The sequence below is a fragment of the Mytilus californianus genome, unplaced genomic scaffold (assembly GCF_021869535.1).
Source record: "Mytilus californianus isolate M0D057914Y unplaced genomic scaffold, xbMytCali1.0.p SCAF_20, whole genome shotgun sequence".
In the NCBI taxonomy this organism is placed as follows: domain Eukaryota; kingdom Metazoa; phylum Mollusca; class Bivalvia; order Mytilida; family Mytilidae; genus Mytilus; species Mytilus californianus.
The window spans coordinates 7,526,263-7,533,859 of record NW_026262669.1 but is presented as its reverse complement, the minus strand read 5'-3'; the positions used below and the strand labels follow the sequence as shown (position 1 = coordinate 7,533,859).

At 36.8% G+C, this 7,597-nt stretch overlaps 1 long non-coding RNA gene across 1 annotated transcript; it reads left to right on the top strand.

Annotated features, from left to right (window-relative positions):
* The first annotated feature begins 2,098 nt into the window (after positions 1-2,098).
* On the top strand, positions 2,099-3,112 carry LOC127731723 (uncharacterized). The gene is made up of 3 exons (XR_007995716.1): positions 2,099-2,497; positions 2,638-2,766; positions 2,835-3,112. It is a non-coding gene; the product is annotated as an uncharacterized LOC127731723 (long non-coding RNA).
* Positions 3,113-7,597: the final 4,485 nt, after the last annotated feature.

Genomic DNA, 7,597 nt, shown 5'->3' with positions numbered 1-7,597 from the left:
CACCTAGTATCCCGATCCGAAACCGCGGAGGGATACCCGAGGAGTAATAAATGAAAAGTTTGCAACGGGGGGTAAAATCTGGAAACTCACCGTTACAAACATTGCAATAACTTTTCCTCGGGATTCGGATCCCTCCGCGAATTTCAGATCGAGATACCGTTGTGTTTATATTTATATTTTACATTAAAATTCTAAATTGCACTTTAAATTAATACATGGATAAGAATTGTCCGATATGAAAATACTAGTTGTCAATACCATATCTGACTCTGTTAGCTAACAGATAGTTTTTTAGCTATGGCGTTGTCAGTTTATTTTCTTCGACTTATGAGTTGGAATGTCCCTTTGGTATCTTTCAACTCTCACTTTGCACTGCAAGCAAATCATATGTATATGGCAATATAATATATTAAGTCGCAAGGACGATAAAACTGTGATATTTAGTACGATTTGAATTCTCGATTTCAAAGGGTTTTGTAAACTATTTGATAAAAGCATGTCTAATAAAATTTATTTATCAGAGAACAAAGTTTTGGTCAAAATACGGATTGTAAGTATGATGGCCAATTATGCCACTATCCACCAGAGACAAAAGGACGAGTATGTAAACAAATATCGTACAATGCACAGTCTCAACACACTTTCAATAAAACCTATTCCGTAAAGAAAACTACACATAAACTCGGCATAGATAGCAGGATTAAGATTTTGTACGCCAGACGCGCGTTTCGTCTACAAAAGACTCACCAGTGACGCTCGAATAAAAAAAAGTAAAATAATGACAATTTAAAGTTCGAAGTTGAAGAACATTTAGAACCCTAAATTCCGACAGGTTTGCCAATACAGCTTATATAATCTATTCCTGTGATAGAAAATCCTAAGTATTTCAAAAAAGTTTAATCTTTGACAATGTCATCATAAACTACTACTACGTGCATACAATATTGTAAAACACTACAACGAAACATACATGAAAGGGATTACATGTGTATGAGCTGGTAAACCTCACGGGACCGCAGTATAACGTTATAGAGGATACCAACTTTGAGATTTTTTTTTCAACACAATTTGTGAATGGGTCAGTTACTTTGATGACATACCTGCAATACGATTCTGAGTCAGTTACTTTGATGACATACCTACAATACGATTTTGAGTCAGTTACTTTGATGACATATCTGCAATACGATTTTGAGTCAGTTACTTTGATGACATACCTGCAATACGATTTTGAGTCAGTTACTTTGATGACATACCTGCAATACGATTTTGAGTCAGTTACTTTAATGACATACCTGCAATACGATTTTGAATCAGTTACTTTGATGACATGCCTGCAATACGATTTTGACTCATGACCACTTTTAAGTTAAAGGTGGTATGGGAGTCTTCCGCCATCTTATGTTGTAAAAAAGCAGAACACATTATGTCTAGATTTCCAATCAATTCAGCAAATTTGGATGCAGGAATGCAATTTACTAATAAAAATGTTCATTTGAATGACATGTATGTATATGCCTGTCCCAAGTCAGGAGCCTGTAAGTCAGTGGATGTCGTGTGTTATTGTATATTATGTATGTATGTGCCTGTCCCAAGTCAGGAGCCTGTAAATCTGTGGTTGTCGTTTGTTGCTGTATATTATGTATGTATATGCCTGTCCCAAGTCAGGAGCCTGTAAGTTAGTGGTTGTCGTTTGTTGGTGTATATTATGTATGTGCCTGTCCCAAGTCAGGAGCCTGTCAATCAGTGGTTGTCGTTTGTTGCTGTATATTATGTATGCATGTGCCTGTCCCAAGTCAGGAGCCTGTAAATCAGTGGTTTTCGTTTGTTGCTGTATATTATATATGTATGTGTCTGTCCCAAGTCAGGAGCCTGTAAATCAGTGGTTGTCGTTTGTTGCTGTATATTATGTATGTATATTCCTGTCCCAAGTCTGGAGCCTGTAAATCAGTGGTTGTCGTTTGTTGCTGTATATTATGTATGTATATGCCTGTCCCAAGTCAGGAGCCTGTAAATCAGTGGTTGTCGTTTGTTGCTGTATATTATGTATGTATGTGTCTGTCCCATGTCAGGAGCCTGTAAATCAGTGGTTGTCGTTTGTTGCTGTATATTAAGTATGTATATGCCTGTCCCAAGTCAGGAGCCTGTAAATCAGTGGTTGTCGTTTGTTGCTGTATATTATGTATGTATGTGTCTGTCCCAAGTCAGGAGCCTGTAAATCAGTGGTTGTCGTTTGTTGCTGTATATTATGTATGTATATGCCTGTCCCAAGTCAGGAGCCTGTAAATCAGTGGTTGTCGTTTGTTGCTGTATATTATGTATGTATATGCCTGTCCCAAGTCAGGAGCCTGTAAATCAGTGGTTGTCGTTTGTTGCTGTATATTATGTATGTATATGTCTGTCCCAAGTCTGGAGCCTGTAAATCAGTGGTTGTCGTTTGTTGCTGTATATTATGTATGTATGTGTCTGTCCCAAGTCAGGAGCCTGTAAATCAGTGGTTGTCGTTTGTTGCTGTATATTATGTATGTATGTGTCTGTCTGTCCCAAGTCAGGAGCCTGTAAATCAGTGGTTGTCGTTTGTTGCTGTATATTATGTATGTATGTGTCTGTCCCAAGTCAGGAGCCTGTAAATCATAGGTTGTCGTTTGTTGCTGTATATTATGTATGTATGTGTCTGTCCCAAGTCAGGAGCCTGTAAATCAGTGGTTGTCGTTTGTTGCTGTATATTATGTATGTATGTGTCTGTCTCAAGTCAGGAGCCTGTAAGTCAGTGGTTGTCGTTTTTTGCTGTATATTATGTATGTATGTGTCTGTCCCAAGTCAGGAGCCTGTAGGTCAGTGGTTGTCGTTTGTTGCTGTATATTATGTATGTATGTGTCTGTCTCAAGTCAGGAGCCTGTAAATCAGTGGTTGTCGTTTGTTGCTGTATATTATGTATGTATGTGTCTGTCCCAAGTCAGGAGCCTGTAAATTAGTGGTTGTCGTTTGTTGCTGTATATTATGTATGTATGTGTCTGTCCCAAGTCAGGAGCCTGTAAATCAGTGGTTGTCGTTTGTTGTTGTATATTATGTATGTATGTGTCTGTCCCAAGTCAGGAGCCTGTAAATCAGTGGTCGTTTGTTGCTGTATATTATGTATGTATGTGCCTGTCCCAAGTCAGGAGCCTGTACATCAGTGGTTGTCGTTTGTTGCTGTATATTATGTATGTATGTGTCTGTCCCAAGTCAGGAGCCTGTAAACCAGTGGTTGTCATTTGTTACTGTATATTATGTATGTATATGTCTGTCCCAAGTCAGGAGCCTGTAAATCAGTGGTTGTCGTTTGTTGCTGTATATTATGTATGTATGTGCCTGTCCCAAGTCAGGAGCCTGTAAATCAGTGGTTGTCGTTTGTTGCTGTATATTATGTATGTATGTGTCTGTCCCAAGTCAGGAGCCTGTAAACCAGTGGTTGTCGTTTGTTACTGTATATTATGTATGTATATGTCTGTCCCAAGTAAAGGAGCCTGTAAACCAGTGGTTGTCGTTTGTTACTGTATATTATGTATGTATATGTCTGTCTCAAGTCAGGAGCCTGTAAATCAATGGTTGTCGTTTGTTGCTGTATATTATGTATGTATATGCCTGTCCCAAGTCGGGAGCCTGTAAATCAGTGGTTGTCGTTTGTTACTGTATATTATGTATGTATGTGCCTGTCCCAAGTCAGAAGCATGTAAATCAGTGGATGTCGTTTGTTGATGTATATTATGTATGTATTTCGGTCATTGGTGTTTACATAAATCAAGCCGTTAGTTTTCGTGTTTGAATAGTTTTTCATTTGTCATTTCGGGGCCTTTTATAGCTGACTATGCGGTATTAATTTTGCTCATCGTTGAAGGTCGTACAGTGAACTATAAATGTTAACTTTTATGTCATTTGGTCTCTGGTGGAGAGTTGTCTCACTGGCAATTATAAAACATCTTATTTTCATATACACATTTATTGTTGAAATTTTCTTGAAATACATGCTAAAAGGACATTTTTCCGGTAATAAAAAATTAAAAAGTACTAATAAACAACAAACTGTGTTAATCATATTCAAACTTTTTTCTTTTAATTTCAGATGGAATAATAGTCTAACAACAAGGAGACAGAATGTTAGTTTCCGTACGAATCAATTATCATAGAAAAGTTTTTTTCTATTTACATGTTTGTGTCCTCTTTATTTCAACATGCCTCCAATTAAGTTCCCTAATACTGGATTAGATAATAGTACTACATGTGATCACGTGATTTTACGTTGTGTCATACAATCAAACGATTTATAAATGTTATTGGTATTATTATAATTTATTGTAAAACATTACTTAGAAATATACTAGGAATGGATTTCTATTAAAACTGTTTTATTAATTTGTGTTGGCTTTCTTTGGTTAAAACTATAAACTACTTTCTTCGACATTGTAACAAACATGAAAAATCTGACAAGAAATATAAAGAACACATCTGAAAGTTCTACTGATGCTGGTTGTTTGATGCAGTTCTTCTATTGAATTATGTAAGATGAATACTGAAGCAAGTTAACAAACTCAACACAACTCGAATCTGATTGATTAATTGGTTAATTTGCTTTACGTCCAGTGGCTAATATTACATACATGTGCAGGACGATAACTAATTTACAATACTAATAAGACTTGCAATAAGAGGTCGACCTGGATGATGGGCGGGAAATTTGGAATGCCAATGGAAAATGAGGGTATATTGGATAGGGACAGAAATTTAGCCTTGCAACAAACGGACTCCATAAAGAGTTGTTACAAGTGTTCTTAACGTGCAAGAAGCATGACGTTCTTTCTACATGAGGCATTGGATTTAACGTCCCTATTCTGACCGGACGTGGCTGCACACTTGTACATCCCGCACAACCAAATTGATGCCCCACTTTGGCAAGGTTTGACTGCTGGTCGGAAGAAGACCACTGATGACCATATTTCTATACCCAGTCACCTTTGGGTTACTCGATTAAGATATTAAAGTCTGAATTATTATGTCGATATTGCATACAGTATCCGGTCGTTTAGTTACCATAACGTATCGTCTTAAAGTAAGCGATTCACAAAAGACCAGAAACACAACACATAGTTACTCCGTTCTTAAGTTTTTCCACCACTGATGGTCCCGTTACTAGTATTTCCGGTTTAAAAACTCCTAATTACTTCAAGGTAAAGACACACAACCTGTCACAACCGACAATGATTGTTTGTAGCATTGACCGGTCAACCATTCATCTATGGAGAGGCTGTTTATTTCTTAGTACAAGAAATATTTCAACGTTAACAAGAAATATCCAGAAACCATTTTTTTTCTCCAGACATACATAACCCTTATAGGTTGCACTTCTGTAAATATAGACAATTCACATAGGAACTTCTATTACGGCTAAAACTGCCACTTTTACTATGAAGTTTCGTAACACATTATATTCTAGAATGGAAAATTCATATACACTACTATTTTTTTCAATGGTCAATGGCTGTGCGGCATATTTTCAACATCTATATGCCCCGAACTTCTAAGAGTTTAAACTTATACTAAAATTCTGTTCTACCCCTCTCTTCACTTTGGGTCTTCCTCAGAATTTAATTCGGTCTCTATCCATGTGTATTTTACTGGTAACATTCCCAAGTTATGTCTCTATGAGATAAAACGTGGAGATCATATTTGGGAACTAGTACGTAAACAAAACAAAACATCTATGATTAGTATATATCTCCCCAAAAGAGGCTTGGCTTGTGAAACAGCTTTATTTACACAGTGCAACCTTTGGGCAATTTTCAACACATAACAACCATTATGTTACAATAAGGAGATGTGGTGTGATTGTCAATGATACAACTAACAACCAGTGTCCAAAAAGAGGCTTTCGTTACCAAGGGGACATTTAAAACGTATAGGTCAAAGAGAAAGTGACAACGCCATTGTAAAAAAAAATACGACTACGAAACAATAAACAATTCCACAAAACACTAAGAAAAACTAAGACTCAGCAACACGAACCCAATCAAAAACTGGGGTGATCTCATATGCTCCGGAGGGTTAAGCTGATCCTGCTCCACTAGTGTTGTTGCTCAAAGAGTTTATCTAATAAATTACACATAACCGTTCAGTGTTTAACAACGAGCAACCCTATACCGTATAGTCAGCTATAATAAGAATATAATGTGACAATTCAAGCGAAAAAACAACGGCTTGATTTATACCATAACTAAAAATCTAAAAATCACTAAATGACTGCTGATATTATTTTGGATGGTTTAAACATATTTCATTGCCCAAAACAATGACAAAAGAATGAGACACACGTTTTTTTTCAAGTTAGTCAGTCTTCCTCATTATATACCAGTAATACATAAGCGAACAAAATCTTATACATGTGAATAACATCATACATTATATTATTATTTAAACAAGAAATAATCAGAAATTGAAACGACGTGGATTTCTAAAAGTGCAGTTGATCGTAAAATATCTCTATACATTCTATAAATCAAATTTCAGATTAAACACCGGCATGGCATACACGCAGAAGGTCTGAGGAAGTGTACCTCTTTTACTTAATACGCAGCATCTTAGCTAGAGTATGTGCCTCAACCAACTGAACTTGCCTATAGACTGTGTTTGCCCATTTCATGAGGGCTAGCACCAACATTAGAACATAATAAAAATTGATAAATAAATGTTATACTAAAGCATTTACTATTAATCATTTTTGGAAACTAAAGTTCGCAATGACTTTTTAGTTGACGATGATAATCACAGGTATATTTATATGTGGGTCATTTCAAAATACACAATGTCTATAAAGATATGGCTACATGCTTGATAAACGAAAACCATGAGAGAAAGGATTTTAGTTTCAAAATGAAATCAGCTTTTTATTAACAGTATATGATACTGTTTTTAGTCGTCTGATTCTGAAGAAGTGCTGACTGCCAAGGCTGTCAATTTTTGGGAATGTTCTTAGCCATGAATTTCACATTGCTGAGCTGATTCGGTTTAAATCGCTGCATTAATAAAGCTATTTTTGGCTCAACTTTCTTTTCTTTTGAGCACAAGGTCTAGGCTACTGCTCGTCTGATAGTTTCCCGCCTTCCTCTTCTACTGCAGGACGTTACTGCTTTTTTTGAAAATTTTAATTTGTACAGTTATTACCATTGTCAGACACCTCCTGAACCATTACTTGTCATACTCCATCCTGAAGCATTACTTGTCAGACCCCCTCCTGAACCATTACTTGTCATACTCCATCCTGAAGCATTACTTGTTAGACCCCCTCCTGAACCATTACTTGTCATACTCCATCCTGTAGCATTACTTGTCAGACCCCTCCTGAACCATTACTTGTCATACTCCATCCTGAAGCATTACTTGTTAGACCCCCTCCTGAACCATTACTTGTCATACTCCATCCTGTAGCATTACTTGTCAGACCCCCTCCTGAACCATTACTTGTCATACTCCATCCTGAAGCATTACTTGTCAGACCCCCTCCTGAACCATTACTTGTCATACTCCATCCTGAAGCATTACTTGTCAGACCCCCTCCTGAACCATT